General features: G+C 42.9%; 1 long non-coding RNA gene across 1 annotated transcript in view; it reads left to right on the top strand.

Annotated features, from left to right (window-relative positions):
* The window catches only part of LOC311520056, a 62,035-nt gene extending 44,339 nt beyond the window's left edge, over nt 1-17,696 (top strand). The window contains exon 3 of the long non-coding RNA XR_014711463.1: nt 14,167-17,696. This is a non-coding gene — a long non-coding RNA (uncharacterized lncRNA). The remainder of the gene's footprint in view (nt 1-14,166) is intronic.
* The last annotated feature ends 1,159 nt before the right edge of the window (nt 17,697-18,855 follow it).

The following is an 18,855-nucleotide window of genomic DNA, read 5'->3' as shown; positions in this document are numbered from 1 at the left end:
GGATCAGCAAGGAAAGCTCCCTTATTGAGGTCAGAACAAGTAGGGATAAAGTGAGACAGGCCAAAAGTCAAGTAGAGTTGGACCTTGCAAAGGGAATTAAAACCAATAGTAAAAGGATCTATAGCCATATAAATAAGAAGAAAACAAAGAAAGAAGAAGTGGGACCGCTAAACACTGAGGATGGAGTGGAGGTTAAGAATAATCTAGGCATGGCCTAATATCTAAACAAATACTTTGCCTCAGTCTTTAATAAGGCTAAAGAGGATCTTAGGGATAATGGTAGCATGACAAATGGGAATGAGGATATGGAGGTAGATATTACCATATGTGAGGTAGAAGCGAAACTCAAACAGCTTAATGGGACTAAATCGGGGGGCCCAGATAATCTTCATCCAAGAGTATTAAAGGAATTGGCACATGAAATTGCAAGCCCATTATCAAGAATTTTTAATGAATCTTGAAACTCAGGAGTTGTACCGTATGATTGGAGAATAGCTAACATAGTTCCTATTTTTAAGAAAGGGGGGAAAAGAGTGATCCGGGTAACTACAGGCATGTTAGTTTGACATCTGTAGTATGCAAGGTCTTGGAAAAAATTTTGAAGGAGAAAGTAGTTAAGAACATTGAGGTCAATGGTAAATGGGACAAAATACAACATGGTTTTACAAAAGGTAGATTGTGCCAAACCAACCTGATCTCCTTCTCTGAGAAAGTAACAGATTTTTGTAGACAAAGGAAATGCAGTGGATCTAATTTACCTAGATTTCAGTAAGGCATTTGATACCGTGCCACATGGGGAATTATTAGTTAAATTGGAAAAGATGGGAATCAATATGAACATTGAAAGGTGGATAAGGAATTGGTTAAAGGGGAGACTACAACAGGTCCTATTGAAAGGTGAACTGTCAGGCTGGAGGGAGGTTACCAGTGGAGTTCCTCAAGGATTGGTTTTGGGACCAATCTTATTTAATCTTTTTATTATTGACCTTGGCACAAAAAGTGGGAATGCGCTAATAAAGTTTGCGGATGATACAAAGCTGGGAGGTATTGCCAATTTAGAGAAGGACTGGGATATCATACAGGAGGATCTGGACGACCTTGTAAACTGGAGTAATAGTAATAGGATGAAATTTAATAGTGAGAAGTGTAAGGTTATGCATTTAGGGATTAATAACAACAATTTTAGTTATAAGCTGGGGACGCATCAATTAGAAGTAACGGAGGAGGAGAAGGACCTTGGAGTATTGGTTGATCATAGGATGACTATGAGCCGCCAATGTGATATGGCTGTGAAAAAAGCTAATGCGGTCTTGGGATGCATCAGGAGAGGTATTTCCAGTAGGGATAAGGAGGTTTTAGTAGCATTATACAAGGCACTGGTGAGACTTCACCTGGAATACTGTGTGCAGTTCTGGTCTCCCATGTTTAAGAAGGATGAATTCAAACTGGAACAGGTACAGAGAAGGGCTACTAGGATGATCCGAGGAATGGAAAACTTGTCTTATGAAAGGAGACTTAAGGAGCTTGGCTTGTTTAGCCTAACTAAAAGAAGGTTGAGGGGATATATGATTGCCCTCTATAAATATATCAGAGGGATAAATGCCGGAGAGGAATTATTTAAGCTCAGTACCAATGTGGACACAAGAACAAATGGATATAAACTGGCCACCAGGAAGTTTAGACTTGAAATTAGACAAAGGTTTCTAACAATCAGAGGAGTGAAGTTTTGGAATAGCCTTCCAAGGGAAGCAGTGGGGGCAAAAGATCTATCTGGCTTTAAGATTAAACTCGATAAGTTTATGCAGGAGATGGTATGATGGGATAACATGATTTTGGTAATTAATTGATCTTTAAATATTCATGGTAAATAGGCCTAATGGCCTGTGATGGGATGTTAGATGGGGTGGGATCTGAGTTACCCAGGAAAGAATTTTCTTTAGTATCTGACTGGTGAATCTTGCCCATATGCTCAGGGTTTAGCTGATCGCCATATTTGGGGTCGGGAAGGAATTTTCCTCCAGGGCAGATTGGAAGAGGCCCTGGAGGTTTTTCGCTTTCGTCTGTAGCATGGGGCACAGGTCACTTGCTGGAGGATTCTCTGCTCCTTGAAGTCTTTTAACCACGATTTGAGGACTTCAATAGCTCAGACATAGGTGAGGTTTTTCGCAGGAGTGGGTGGGTGAGATTCTGTGGCCTGCATTGTGCAGGAGGTCGGACTAGATGATCATAATGGTCCCTTCTGACTTTAGTATCTATGAATACTTAGAACTTTCATGAGTGCAAGGGACTGGACTAGATGGTCTCTTGAGGTCCCTTCCGGTCCTATGATTCAATTATTTAGGGCAGTTGGAGTAAGTTCCTGTACCACGCCTTATTTTTGTTAGAAAATATACTGTGTTGTTCAAATAGTCTCCTATATGAAAACTGTATAAGTGACAGGATTTTATTCTAATAATTGTGATGAGTCTAAAGAAAATATTCTGGAACCCATTTAGGAATAAGTTGAATGAAAGTCTCCAACTTCTACGTTTGTGTGTTAAAATACTGAGTGCCCTTCAAAAATGTTAATGAATGTTATTACAATCCTAGGAATTGCACATAGACCTGCTGACCTCAAAAACAACATGAAACCATATGACAAACAGTACATTCAGCACAGACATTCCAGAAACAGGCTTGCAGTAGCTCCATCATCTAGAGTGTCTCAATACAAAATTGAAACATCTCTATGATAAATCATTAATTTCATCAGTCCCAAATTAACACAGTACACTATAAGTAGGAAGCCTTTAAAAATGTTATTCAGTGTTACTTTGTGGAAACAATGAGCTTTTACTGGTTAAATACATTTCCAATAGGCAGAATTGGAAGTCATTCTAAGCCTGGTCAACTGACGTACCAAGCTCCTTCATGCAGGACAATGACATAAGTTTTGATCAGCAAATGGGCATGATTTGCTCTCAGATATGGACATCAACGCCCAGGATTCCTTTTTAGAACTTTTTGTCCCCCTCAAGGGACGGAAGTGGCAGGGCCCACACATTACCAATTCAGATCATCACTCTACCTCACAGTCCAAAATCAGATTTCTTGCAGTCTTGATATGTACCATACCTACCAGAACTACCTGAATGTGGAGTCCCTCTCTAGTGCAGGCCCACTCAGGCTCTCAGGACAGTTACTGGCCACTGGAAGATTTTGGCAGAGAAAGGCACATTTCCAGCAAAGTGATTCCACTTATCGGATGCATCCAATGAAGTGAGCTGTAGCTCACGAAAGCTTATGCTCAAATAAATTTGTTAGTCTCTAAGGTGCCACAAGTACTCCTTTTCTTTTTGTAGACAGACAGATTCTGTCACCCATCACTCTGCTGGCCTTTCTTCTCTGGATGCTGTGGGGCATCAGATGACTGAGGCCTGGTCTACACTGAGGGGGGGAATCTATGTAAGTCACGCAACTTCAGCTACGTTATTTGACGTACTTAGACCTACTCACCATTGTGTCTTCACTGCAGTGAGTCAACCACTGCTGCTTCCCCGTTGACTCTGCCTGTGCCTCTCGCGGCGGTGGAGTACAGGAGTAGACGGGAGAGCGCTCGGGGGTTGATTTATCGCATCTAGTCTAGACGTGATAAATCAAGCCCCGCTGGATCGATCACTGCCCGCCGACCTGGCCGCCACCTCCAGCATGGGTCCATAGATTAGAGGAGCTTGCACTAGCGTGCTAAAAATAGCTGTGTGGATGGTGCTTTGACCTTGTGACTTGGGCTGGAGCTTGGGCTCTGAAGCCCCCACCCTTCTGTCCAGACTTCAGATCCTAAGCTGCAATGTCTACACAGATATTTTTAGTGCGCTAGTGCAAGCCCCTTGAGCACAGGTCTTGTTCGCTCCCAGATGCAATCTAGACATACTCTTTGAAAGCAGGAACAGTGTTCAGCATAAGAATGTTTTTTTTTTCCTTAAGGGACTATTCCACCTGCTCTTGAAACTAACGCTGAGTCTTTCAGTTGACTTTGGGAGTTGGATTGGGCCCTAGAAGAATGTCTTTCCCCACTCTCGTTTTGCCATCTCTTATGCTGACATGTAGCCTACTTTCCTCCTCATCCTCTTGCACTGGCGACAAATGAATCAAAAGAATTAGGAGTGCTGGAAAAATTTCTACAGCTGTAATAGGAACCCAGATGGGGCAGCATCCTTGGAAAGACTGAGGTATATGTGTGACATTAATTTTGAAGGGCACACAATTAAAAAAAAAATCAAATATATTTTTGTAAGAAAATCTGGAATATGGAGCAGGAACCCAGCCGTCAATGACCTCAGGACCTTCTGGGGCTGTAGGAAGCAGAGAGATTCAGTTCTAAACAAAAGATGTTAGTTAATGCATGAGTGAGCTTTTGTCTTCCTATCTTCCTGAGATTTGATTCTTCTTTTTTCCTCTTTTACATGTGTGTCATTTTCTTGGAGACATAGTAATTCCAAAGGCCGTCCTAATGGCTTTTAGCCAGATTATTTTTAATATCTTGTTCACAGCAGTTGAAGAATCCAGAAATCATCAGTGATGATAGTAGATGTTTATGCTTACAGCCTTTGTTATTACAGGTTTCAGAGTAGCAGCCGTGTTTAGTCTGTATTCACAAAAAGAAAAGGAGTACTTGTGGCACCTTAGAGACTAACCAATTTATTTGAGCATGTCTCTAAGGTGTCACAAGTACTCCTTTTCTTTTTGTTATTACAGTGTATCCATGTTATTCCATGTATCAGAACTAATTGCTGCACATACTCAGTGCAGTTGCACAAATTCTACTGATTTTAATAATACAGGCTGTGACTGGAGTTGTTGGGTGAAAATTGTTAAACTGTTAATAGTTTGTTAAATGTACGTGTATGTTATGCCTAATAATTAGTTTATAAGGATATGGCAGCAATCCAAGATGGCGTCTGGTCTGTCATCTTGTAAACTCCATTTGTGACTCTTTTGTGCCCTGTCATCCTGATCTGGTAACAACTGGATCAAACTGGTTTTTCCCCACCACTGGGCAATCTCAAGAACATTTAACCTCAGACTGTTTCCTTCCTTTGCTGGAACTATACCATGTTTTCCCACCACAAATTGCATAAAAGGACTGCACTCACAGACAAGTGGCTGTGACTGTGTGCACGGTTCAGGTCTTCACAGCATCAGTGCATCGTTGAAAGATACCACCTTTTCTGAAGTGAAAAGAGAAGGTGACATTTCACCTTACCTTCTCCTCGGGACGACATCACCAGAGGGTTCTGTTAGCCGACGGCCAAGGATGTTTGGTGAGGTGCCAGCTATGCCCGTTTATACCATCCGTGACTTTAACCGCTAGGACACACTGTCCCTTCGCGGCGGGCAGCCCGGGCTAGGCTGACGGATGCCCCAAGGTCCTAACCACCCGTGACTTTAACTGCTAGAGCTCAGAGCTCCTTCGCAGCGGGCAGTCAATACTGACTGACAGGTGCCCCAATGGCAGCACTAAGAGCCTCTCCACACCCGTGACTTTAACTGCTAGAGCTCAGAGCTCCTTCGCAGCGGGCAGCCAGGATTGACTGACAGGTGCCCCAAGAGTTTGCCCCGTGGAGGCGGCACAACTCAACGCTAGGCTCTTAGTACTCTCACCTAATGGCCAGGCTTTAGAGCCAAAACGGCTGAGGTTCTTTAATTGTGTTGGTTGCTTTACAGTAAACCAGAGAAAACAAGTCAGGCTTATGCACAAATGGTTACCAAAATTTATTAAGCTAGATTCTAATCACGTGGTTACAAAATTTCTAGTGCCTACTTATTTAAATGTAGAGATATTACACACACAAACAAAGCCACAATCCCAAAGAAAGAAAACAAAGTATAGAGCTCTATTTCAAAATATGTGTACACTAAAGATAGGAGATCAGGTGTGGGTGCTTCTTACCCTCCTTGCATCTCTCGATTCCAGCGGTGCCAAGCCAGGATCGGTCACTCAATTCCGCGGAAAGACGAATAAGGGACAAGGCGTAGGGACCCTCTTAGCTGCACAAGCCTTGGGAGGCTGTCACTTATCTGACCAGCAGATAGATAGTGAAAAGCACTCAAAAATCATGGTGCTGTAGGTCCCCTACTTATACCTCTGTACTCCTTTATTCTCTTTCTCCTTTCTTATGCCAAATTGAGGCTGGTCTGTCTGGGTGACACCAGCTTTCGCAAGAGTAGTTTACATTTGCAAGGGAGAGAAACAATAAGTTTCGACTACTGGACATTTCTTTTATCAGGGTAAATATTTTCCCACCTAGGATGTTGGTGTGTGTGCATCACGCTATTTAGTAGGGGCTAAGAGCCATGTCTGTCACAGGGCCTCTGCCTGCTGTGAGCTTAATCGTTGTATATGTTCCCAGAGGCACATTGTAGCAGCACACCTGTGCTTTTCACAGCTTCAAAGGCTGTGCTGGAATATATGTTAAGTGCCCTGTTCCGGCTTCCTCCTGTGTTTCCAGCAATGCTGGTCTGAGAGGTGGGGGGGGGGGGGGGGCTGGCTGTCTGGCTACAGGTTCTCAGTCCGCTTCTTCCATCCCGGTTGACATTGAGGGACTCTCCAGTGCTCCTCCTTTGCGGGTTCCAATTACCCTGTGGCAGGGCAGGGGTAAACCCCTTTAAGGCCCTGCCAAAATGCTGGCTGCAGCCTGCTATCTGTCCAGGAGGCCAGGGGTTGAGACACAGGTATTCAGCAGGGAGCCCAGTGGCAAGCCCTAATGAGGGCTGGCTCCGAGGAACATGCTGAGCTAGTTGCTGACAGCTGGGCTGAGGCATGAGAGGGCTATAAAAGCCCTGGGCAAACCGCAGTGGGGAGGCTAGCCTGGGAGGAGACAGGAGGGTGGTATCGCTGTCTCCTTACCAAAGAAGGAAACCTCAAAAGCCAGGAGACCCTGGGGAGGGTCTGTGGGGCACTAGCTGTTGGGGGATCTGGGAACTGCATGAATACTGTAAACAAAGACACTTGGGTGATCCCACAAAAGAAGGAGTGGAAGACTATTATACCAGCCTAAACACAAGGCGCAGGCTCAACGGGGAGAGCCTGCGGGGACCCTGTAACATACCCAAAGAATGCAGGTCCTGGACTTCACTGCCGCCACAGATGTGCTAATAGTGAGATAATTAGGGTTCTCTTAGTCAGGGTTTTATATGGTTATTGCCAGGGTGACTTTGTATTTTGGGCCTGAGCTTCATGCTCCTGTTTTAAGCTGCTGTTTCCCTGTTCATGTTAGTTTCTATAGCTACTGTTTTCTTCATGCTCATCCCCTTCCCCTTATTGTACTTACTCCCTCAATACAATTACCTATTTTTAATTTTACTTATAGTCAGTCTTTATTTCACACACTACACATAGGGAAGAGGGAGGGAGATCTGTGTGCCAGTCCACCGGTGACAGATACGGCAGAGGGCGGGTCTGCTCTTCTGAGTAAAAGGGGCTTGTCTTATCTCTTGATACCTACACCATTATACATATAGAGTTACCTTGGCTCCCCTTTGAGGTAACATTCCTTGTGACCATGGAAGGACTCTCTGTGGACTGGATTAGCTGTCTCCTTAGGGTCCTCTTAGGCTTGTTTTGTTTGGTTTGTGAACAGCAGCAGTGTTTGTCCGTGAGACTCGGAGGGAGTTCATGCTGGGATAGTATTGTAATAGCTGAAGGGCAAGTGAACCAGTTGGCTCTTCTCCCCTCCCTTCCGCCTTTGGCAAGGGTGGGATTTTATCCCAGCCCCATTGAAATTCTGCTACTGTGGACAAGGGGTCCTGGGGACGCTTGGGGTCCCCCCACTGGTAGTAGGTAGCAGTTACTGGTTGCTCTGTCCAGTGCCGTTAGTGCCTTTTTCCCCTCTAGGGGATAGGTATGGAGTGGTCTGGGTCCCAAAAGGATGGCCACTCTTTTCTTTGGCATAAGGATAGCCTAACCTAGGCCCAGCTGCCATGTATAAAGGCGTGGTTTTCTTACTGGAGCCCTCCTTTCTTTCTGAGTGGTCCTTTTTATCCTGGGGTTGGGTAAGCGACTTCTTAACAGCACAATGGACCGCATCTTTAGTCTTCAAGGGTGGACTCCCCGGTCTAATAACTCTTTGGACCATGTGACTGATTCTTTTGGAAGGGAGGAAATCCTTGGCAGTAGGAATCATTAGCAGGAGATGATTCCTTGGACAAATTCTCCATCTTATGGGCTCGCTATAACACCAGCAAGCCCAAGCTCAGTAAAAGGGAGTAGAAATGAGCTCTAATCTATAGTCTGGCCATGGTCGGCCAGAGCTCAACTCCCAAGTGGTACTGCTGAAACAGCATGCAGACCAGAAAACTGAAAAGAGCAAGCAGCAATTTCAGACGGCCAAACAACAAGCCGCTGAGCTACAAGCAGCAAAAGCCACTGTGCCCACCCTGACACTTCAGGTGGCTCAGTTAGTACAGCAGCTGAGAGACCTTAGCGTTAAGGCTACAGCTGCTGAGAGAACAGCAGAGATCAAAATGCAAGAACTGCTGGAGTCACAAGCAGCAGTTAGGCAGTTAATCAAGGAGGCTGCTGATAACCAGGAAAAGCCTGCCTCCCATGTGGAATGTCAGTGCCACATTAAGCAATCACAAGACCAGCTGCAATTGACACAAGAACTAATGAAGGCAGTAGACACTAATCCTCTAGCTGCCTTAACTATGGACTGGTGTGGGAAACAGCAGCAACCATCCTGTGGAGACCATGGTTACCCAGTTTGAAAACACGGGGCAACCTAGCTTGGTGAAAGACGAGAGTAAAACTCTAACACCAGAGCAAGCTAGAGCCATGGGAAAGCATATGGGCCCATGTAATCGGGATACTGTGCTTAATTGGGTAGCTAAGTTATCTGTAACACCGAATTGAATGCAAGATTGTGATTTGTGTACTGAGGGAGTATATGTCCAGTGCTGACTTTGCAGCTCTTCCTTACAACATGTTAATTGAGGCAAATGAACAATATGTGTTATGCATTTGTATTTAGATTCATTTATCCACATGATAATACAACGGTCAAAGTATACTCGGAGAAACAGAGTGTAGATGAGAGGCCAGAGAAGTACTTTATGAGAAAAAAAAACTTGTTCTGGCTGGCAGGATTAGGGGTAAACCAAAATGGGGTAAATACCTATGACATACCAGAATTGAGAGAATTGTATATACAAGGTTTATCTCCTAGCACACGGTTAGCAATGTGTCCAACAGACATATGCAATACTCAACTGCCTTTATTAGGGGCAAGAGCAAAGGAGATTTTTAAGCTCCAACAATCGGCCCGTATAGGAACATCAACAAAAAGGAAGATAGATGCCTATAGTAACAAGGAGTCAAGTGAGCTGTAGCTCACGAAAGCTTATGCTCTAATAAATTTGTTAGTCTCTCAGGTGCCACAAGTACTCCTTTTCTTTTTAAGGAGTCAACAGATAGCAAAGGAAACAACACAGGACAAAACACCACCACTAAAACTCTGGAGTACAAGAACTTTATGTTCAGAGGGACTGGTGATGAAATGAGAACTTTTAAAAAGATTATGTTGAAGAGACTGTCTCAATATGAGCCATGGGACAAACTAAACAAGCAAAAACTGTCAGCAGAAGACATGTTTTTGAAGCTAGCCAAATATGAATCTGGACAAAGAGCTGGAGAACAAAATTCCAACACTCCAGTAGAATTTGTCTCCTCTAATGATACATACTGAGGAGGCCGAACTTCCCAAGCCCCTGGAGTGGTAGCCTCTATAGTCAATGATGAGTGGGGCAGGCCTACAGTAAAAATCAAAATAATGGGAAGCTTCAGAAAATTTGAACAGCCAATGCTAGTGGATACAGGGACCTCTACTAGTCTATTATGTGCGAAGGGAAGTCCTACAGCCAAAGATTTACCAGTAAAAGAACTAAAATCTCTGGTATCCTATAATGGAAAAGAAAGTGTTATTCCTTTTACATATGCTATCACTTGTCATATTGGGTCGTTATCTACGCAGGCATCTTTTGGACTACAGAAGCTGGATAGCACCAGCACCCTAGGAATAAATCTATTACAACGATTAAATAAAGCCATCGATTTACCCAATAGAATGCTAATCCAAGCAGAACAAGGAGAACCAGGCAGCATAATCTATGCCGCCCACCTCATCTGTGCTGTCAAGGCTCCAGAAAAACTGCAACTCCCTGTATGGGAAGAAGAGATCCAACGTGTTACCAACAAACACAGGGAAGTGTTTGCTCCCAGTAAACTGAGTTGTGGTAAAGTTCAAGCTGCAAATTGGAAGGTCCTGACCCGAAACCATTGTGTCAGTATCAGTATTCTGCAGAAGCAAAAGAAGGAATTTGATCTACCATAGAGGTCTTACTACACCAGGAAGTACTAACACCTTGCCAGAGTGTCTGTAATTCTCATATCTGGCCAGTTAAAAAAGCAGATGGAAGCTCCTGGAGATTAACTGTGGACTACAGAGGACTAAATAAAGTGACACCCAGATTAGCTCCTGTTGTTGCCAAGGTCCCAGAAGTAATGAACTTAATTACTGAGGGTGCATGCTGGTATAGTGTTCTGGACATTTCCAACACTTTCTTTTCTATGCCACTGCATCCCTCCTGTTACTATAAGTTTGCATTCACTTTCAACGAATAGCAGGTTACATTTACAAGGGTTCCCCAAGAGTATCACAATGCCCCAAGCCTATGTCATTGAATTGTTGCAGCATTGTGGAAAACTGCCTCTTACCGAGATAACATCATTAGCTATGTGGATGACATACTGATAGCTACAAAGACCAAGCAAGACAATATCAAAGGTTTGGATGAATTTTTGGGAATTCTGAAGAAAGCTGGATTCATGGTGAACCCAACTAAAGTGCAACTAGTACAACAACAAGTCGTCTATCTAGGAGTACAACTGGGTCCTGCTGGAAGAAAGCCAGCTACTAACCGAATAGAACTGATATCCAAACTGCCTGCTCCAACAGACGTGAGTACCCTCAGATCTTTCTTGGGCCTGGTCAGTTTCTCTAGAGACTTTATTGAAGTCTATAGTGAAAAAGCAAGGCCACTATACCAACTACTCAGAAAAGGCCAACTGTGGAAGTGGGGAGAAACAGAACAAAAAGTGGTCCAGCAACTCAAGAAAGCTTTAATGGAAGCACCTGCATTGGCGTTCTCACAGGTAGACAAGCCCTTCCACCTCCAGTTAGCCACTACCAGCATGGCAATTAGTGCTATCTTGTTACAACACAATGGAACTTCTTAGTACCTTAGAGCCATAGGCTATAGGTTTCAATCAGCAGTAGAACAAAAATTCACAGAATGTGAGTGAGAACTACTAGCTCTCATATGGGCACTGGCGCATTGGGAGTACATAGTAGGTATGGCTCCCATAGTACTGAAGACCACACATACTTCTGTAAAGTACGTACTGACTGGAAGAGCCAACTCAGAGAGAGAGTCACCCTCGTTTAGCTAATTGGACATTGGCCTTGATCAACAAGGAGATACAGGTGGAGAAAGTCACACACCCTTGCCTGGCACTATTTGCACATTGTGCTCCAACAGAGTCCCAGACAAATCATGAATGTCCACTTCCGGAAATCAAGACTCCTGAAATTGTATTTCCCTTTAAATTGGAATCAATGTATGAAGAAGCTAAAGCATGTAATCGAGACACATGGGTTGTAGATTGTAGTAGCATGTACATTAACGGAAAAGCAGCCACAGGATTTGCAGCCTTACATGTTGCTACAGACAAGGTGTTCCAAGGAACCATTAGGCATAACTCAGCCCAGGCTGTTGAGATAGTAGCAATTATTGTAGCCTTGGAGAACGCCAAAGCTTCAACGAACATTACCATCTGTACTGATTCTAATTGGGCAATGACAGTACTACTGGACTGGATGACAGTGTGGAAAACAAGAGATATGAAAACTACAGACAACCAGCCAGTGACTTACGCAGGATACCTTCAATATGCGTGGCAGCTAGCGGAATCCGGGGGGTGACACATTTTTGGTCAAAGTCAAGGCTCACCGTAAAAACCAGGCAGAAATCACCCTCCTAAACAGCAAGGTAGGCCAACTAGCAAAGCAAGCTGCAAGCTTGGGACCAGAGTCCAGATGAGACAAAGTAAAGGCAACTATTGATGTCTTAACAACAACAACAGACCCCTCTGACCATCAGGAGATTATACAGTTGCAGTTACGAGACCCAGAAATTAAACAGCTTTTAAAGAATGGAAAGTCTAAATCATATAACATTCAGCAGCATCCATCTGGCTTAATCATGGCAACAAAGAACAAAGGTAAAGATCAGGAATCAGAGAAAGAGAACATTCCACTGCTTGTAATTCTGAATGTGCTTAGTCAGGAATTAATACAATTAGAACATAACCAAAGTCATTTTGGGGTATAAAAGACACTGAAGAAGTTGGCTACTGTGGCCTGATGTCCAGAAATTGTAAGGGACACTGAGCACCTTATTAACAATTGTCTAAGATGTGCTCAGAATAATCCAGACACTAAAATTGTAAAGGGACCTCTTCTCCATCAGCCAGTGGATGGTCCACAGCTAAGGGTATGAGTTGATTACATCAGTCCCCTACTTCGTATGAACAGAGGAAACCAGTACTGTCTAGTATGTATCGATCCCTTTTCCAAATGGATCGAGGCCTATCCATCACGCAACTGTACTGCCCAAACTACCATTAAACTACTGCTAGAAAATGCATTTAGTCGATTTGGCTTACCAACAGTCATTGATTTGGACCAAGGCCTCCATTTCACTGGAGAAGTGACGAAACAACTCTGTATAGCCCTGGGGTGAGACAAAGATATCACGTAGTGGGTGACCTCCAAGCTTCAGGCCTCATGGAAAGGTCAAACTGCACTCCGAAAAGTTATAGACGCCTCAGGCAAAAACTGGGATAGACATCTCCCATTGATCCTCATGACAATAAGATCCACAATAGGATCCCATGGTTTTACACCTCATGAGGTGCTCTTCGGAAGGCCTGTGGTAACACCGGAGCAATGATGGGTGCCAGGAGGGGTGCCCCCTGATGAATATCAACCGAAAGTAGTAACTGACCAGTATATAAAATCTTTACTGAAGGTACTCTCTGATGTGCAAAAAATGGTAGCTATCACCCTGAAGACCAACTGTAAAAAGATGGACCAAAGATTAAATAATTGTTACCCAAAATTGGGCCAGCTAGTAAGCTTAGGGAGGACTAATGACCCACCAGAGTTTGGCAGAAAGCAGCACATTTATTATGGTGATAGCTAAGCTCAAAAGAAGTGGACATGGGGGGTCACGCTCACATACTCACGCTCCCAGGTCAGGCACAGCACTGGAGATGTCAGGATCCTTCAAGGTAAGTGTCCCACAGTGCAGCAATAGATGGTGTGATGAAGGTAAGTCTTCCCGAGGCATGATGGAATGCAATGTGGCGAACCACTGGCCAGGCGGTCCGGGCAAAGGGCCTTCACGGGAGGTACAAGCTTGTGAGTGAGATTCCACCACCTCCCTAGGTAACGCATTCCAGTGTTTCACCACTCTCCTAATGAAAAAGTTCTTCCTAATATCCAACCTAAACCTCCCCCACTGCAACATGAGACCATTACTCCTTGTTCTGTCATCTGCTACCACTGAGAACAGTCTAGATCCATCCTCTTTGGAACCCCCATTCATCCCACAAGCAATCCAGGAGAGAGGGGGAGGGGAAAAACCACTTCACTGGTATTCAAAGAGGGAGAGGAGACGGAGGGGTGGGGAAGAAAAGTGTAACAGACCTTTTGAGCATACAGGTTATACATAGCATACAGATCACGGCTGCTCCTAAAACAATAATAACCTCCAGTTTATTGAATGGCACGTAGGTGACCAAGTTTTGTTCAGATATTACTCAGAGAAGAACCATCCACTCAGCCCCAGATGGTTTGGTCCTGTCACCATTGTCAACAAAGTGAGTCCCACCACCTACCAATTAGAGTTAAGATCTGGAAAGAAACGAGTCACTAAGTGGTTCCATAGTACACAACTTAAAGCATGGAAAGGGAATATCTGTCCTGATAATTCTGAGAAGGAAAGAACAAGGAAAAGTGATTATAAGCCACCATAGGTTATTTAACATTTTTATGTTCTCTTTTATAGGTGCTGGAAGAAACATGAACATTTCTGAAAAATGTCTAATGTATATAGTTATGGCATGGTTATGCCTATGGACTTGTCAAAGTTTAGTTGTTCAAGAGAATGAACATTGGTTTTGTAAAGTAAATGAAAGTCTACTCTACAAGTGGAAAATCCCTATCTTAGAGTATGATCAAGAGGAAGATTCAAAAGAGAAGACTTATACATCAGAGGAATCAAGGAACTAGAATCCAAATGATGGGAATGGTACCACCTAATGCTCCTATGAAGCCCTTCCCTGAGGACATTAGAACAGAACCACCACCTAACAGATCAGTCTAGGTACGCACTTTTGGATTTGGACGAAAGGGAAAATGAAATCTGCCAGCAACTCAAATCCCTCTCACCCCTGCGCATTGGGTTATCCCTGAAAATGAAGATTGGATATGTCAGACCAACTACAATAAAGCAAAACTTCAAAATCAGGAAAAACCATGGAAGGAAGCATCTCCATCACCTACTATGAAAACAACAACAAATTCCCCTCCTACTACCATACCCTTAAGGGCAGCAAGACCTAGAAAAATAGAGGAAATAGGGCTAAGAAAAGGGATGCAATTTGGAAGGGAGATCAGAGATGAGGAAAGAGAATGGGCCACGTTATCTGCATATAAATCAAAGGGATTGTGCTATTTAACTGTCACCAAACGTCTGCAGAATGTCACCAAACATCTACCATGGAGGGAGATGAGACTTTTAATAAAGTGCATCTAGTGAGGTCCCTAGAGCAGTTTAAAAAATATCTTTGTGGGGACCTGCCATACACATTCTGGGAGAGATTTGTGTATAGGGCCAAAACCCCTCCTCATACCAACGAACATCAGAGTATGACTCTATCCTGCCAATTATGTACAGATCAATGTTCTGTTTACAAAACTTGGATGAAACATAATTAGTTAAATAGGACAATTCAGAAAAACACCATAATGTTACCTGAATTGGAAATCTTCAACTCCAGTATTCTGCATTCTGGACTATGGGTTTTCAAGGGCCCCTTTGAACTGGAAACGTCATTCAAATTAACCATTGCGCCACCACCAAAAATTAGTTATGTGGGACCTTTTGTCATAAAAAGAGATGTTTCAAGAACTGTAATGATTAAACCTTAGTTTGCTTTAAAGAAAATCATAATGCCAATACAGATATCCATCATTCCACTACACCTTCTACGTGCACCCTTTGTGACACCTTAATTGATGGGATGTAAAGCGTGGCTACAAGGCATCTTACCATCCTCTGTACAGCAAAGAAAGAAAAGGGATATAATAGTCAAGGTGCTTGGAGATGTAGGAGTCAGGCTTGGAGTAATTAATACCATCGACCAGAACTTTCTTGCCAAAAGAATAGGCGATCTAGGGCATGACGTTTTGACATTAACTGAGCCATTGTCATAAGCGTTGATGGAGTTAGGGACCACCGAGTTTGATATTGTTAATATCCTCCCTTATTGGCTGGATATACAAGAACAAGACCACCTGCAAGTCTTGGGAGCACTGAGTATTTTGCAATCAAATCTGTCTGAGGCACTGACCTGCATAGAGGCACAACAATGGTTACTGAATGTGGCAAAATCAATCATGAGAGATGGTTTGAATGGAAACGTGCCCTTAGAATTAAAAAGAATAATTGGAAGTAATTCCAATAAATTTGAAAAGAAACATCATGAATCGTGGAAACTTGTTAGCTTTACATATTATCCCCACAATGAAACAATCATAGCCCTTGTACTTACCTTAAAATCAGCTGTTGAGGAAGTCATCTGTCCTCTAGTTTCATTGGAAATCTTCGCCAACAAATCCCTCATGGTATCTATAGAGGATAGTAAATGGGTACATTTTAAAGGAAAAGAGTATAAACCAGTTAATCTACGGGCTTGTATGGAGCAAAAGGGACTGGGGTATACTTGTACTTCGGGCATATGGGAAGAGGCATGTGTGTCTAAACTCTTTATTGGGGACATGCAATTATGAGTTACACCATCATTCCCTTGAAAATCAGTCAGCCATAGTCCAGGTGGACAAACATATTTGCTTGAGAAGCCTGTGTCCAATGTTTGTAGTAAATAAGTTCTATCATATAGCAAACAACTTTACTATAAATACTTGTTTGTGTCAAGTGTTCAGTTTAACAGGATGTGATATTAACCTAACACTGCGTGATTTAGAGTCCAAAGTTATACAACTTGAATATCGGTTATATAATTATATAGAGCCCATACATATTGGAGCTAACTTAGAAGCTATTAAAAAAACTATTGCATCACAAACAATATTTTATTACTTTAAAAACAGAAGGTCTCAAAACCTTGCTCACAGTCCATCATTCAGTTGATAAATGAGTCCTTAAAAAGGTGAAGGATGAAACTATTCCATTATATTGGTGGGAAGGTATCTTACCACCAATGCAGGTGAAGCTCATGCCTCCTGGATTGTTATGCACCACCCAATCATGGTGCTCTTTATAATACAATCCCTTTTAATCATATATGTGGTTATATTACATGTTTACCTGTGTAAGCTCAGAAAAGGTAGAAAGAAGTCTAAGCAAATTCCTTTTGATATCTCTGTTTTAAATACCTTGTAGATGCTTGCCTGTTATATTATTTGTGAATCCTTTGTGCATTGTTATGTTAATATGTATTGTTATCATTCTACATGGTTTGAGGTTGATTGGGACCTTTTATAATTAGTTAAGTAAAAAGGCCCCAAGGAGGGGATATGTTGGGTGTAAATTGTTAAATTGTTGTTAGTTTATTAAATGTATGTGCATGTTATGCCTAATAATTAGTTTATAAGGATATGGCAGCAATCCAAGATGGAGTCTGGTCTGTCATCTTGTAAACTCCATTTGTGACTCTTTTGTGCCCTGTCGTCATGACCTAGTAACAACTGGATCAAACTGGTTTGTCCCCGCCACTGGGCGATCTCAAGAACATTTTACCTCAGACTGTTTCCCGCCTTTGCTGGGACTATACCATGTTTTCCCACCACAAACTGCATAAAAGGACTGCACTCACAGACAAGTGGCGCAGTCCATCCTAGTGACTGTGCGTGCATGGTTCAGGTCTTTGCAGCATCAGTGCATCGTTGAAGGATACCACCTTTCCTGAAGTGAAGAGAAAAGAGAAGACAACATTCCACCTTACCTGCTCCTGTTCCTGGGGACGTCATCACCAGAGGGTTCTCGGTCCGCTTATTCCATCCTGGTTGACATTCAGGGACTCTCCAGTGCTCCTCCTTTGTGGGTTCCAATTACCCTGGACTTCGATGCCACAGATGTGCTGATAGTGAGATAATTAGGGTTCTCTTAGTTGGGGTTTTATATGGTTATTGCCAGGGTGACTTTGTATTTTGGGCCTGAGCTTCATGCTCCTGTTTTAAGCTGCTGTTTCCCTATTTATGTTAGTTCCTATAGCTACTGTTTTATTCATGCTCATCCCCTTCCCCTTATTGTACTTATTCCCTCAACACACTTACCTGTTGTTTTTAACTTTACTTATAGTCAGTCTTTATTTCACACACTATACATAGGGAAGAGGGAGATCTATCTGTGTGCCAGTCCACCGGTGACAGACATGGCAGAGGGCAGGTCTGCTCTTCTGAGTAAAAGGGGCTTGTCTTATCTCGATACCTACACCATTATACATATAGAAAAGGAGTACTTGTGGCACCTTAGAGACTAACCAATTTATTTGAGCATAAGCTTTCATGAGCTACAGCTCACTTTGATGAAGTGAGCTGTAACTCATGAAAGCTTATGCTCAAATAAATTGGTTAGTCTCTAAGGTGCCACAAGTACTCCTTTTCTTTTTGCGAATACAGACTAACACGGCTGCTACTCTGAAACCTATATATATAGAGTTAGCTTGGCTCCCCTCTGAGGTAACTGTGTCCCAGTGGGGGCCAGCTATGGTCACTCAATTAGGGTGAACTGCAAAGAATGGGGCAGACAATCCCCAGAAAGCTGGTGAATATTCCAATACTTAGATTTACCAAGCCAGCATAAAACAGCTTCTTTATTACCTTACTTGTTACTCAGAAGTCCAAACAATGCAGTTCCCTAAAAGCGATCCAGCCTCAGGCCTCCATCCAGGTACTTAAGTCAAATATGATGATTTCTGAAAATTTTATTTCATCATATAAAAGAAAAGGTTCTACCAAGCCCAAAGGATCGGACACATTACCTCCCTGTTAATGAATGTTTCAGATCTTACCCAGATAAATGCTACAGCCAATTCTTATGAACTAAACTAAAATTTATTAAAAAATAGAGAAAGAGTGTGGTTAAAAGATCAATATCCATACAGACATGAGTTCAGTCCATTGAGGTTCAGATTCATAGCAGAGATGGTGAGCTTTGTAGTTGCAAAGAGTTCTATGAACTGAATTATAAAGGGTCATAGTCCAATGTCCAAATATACTATTCAGGGCATACCAGTATAACTGGGACCTCAGTCTTGTGACTCAAACTTCCCCTGATGAAGCTTAAGCAGATCTGAGATGACAGAATCGGGACCCAAGGGTCTTTTTATACAGTGTTCTAGCATCCAGTTGACCATGCAGTCCTGGTTAGTAAACAATGATGTAACCACTTACTTAAACACCACCAGTAATTACACACATTAACATAGGTCAATTTATCCATTAGGCAGTC

Source organism: Lepidochelys olivacea, assembly GCF_965140295.1.
Source record: "Lepidochelys olivacea isolate rLepOli2 genome assembly, chromosome: 4".
NCBI classification, from domain to species: Eukaryota; Metazoa; Chordata; order Testudines; family Cheloniidae; genus Lepidochelys; species Lepidochelys olivacea.
The sequence above is the reverse complement of the archived record's forward strand: the minus strand, read 5'-3'. Positions and strand labels throughout refer to the sequence as shown.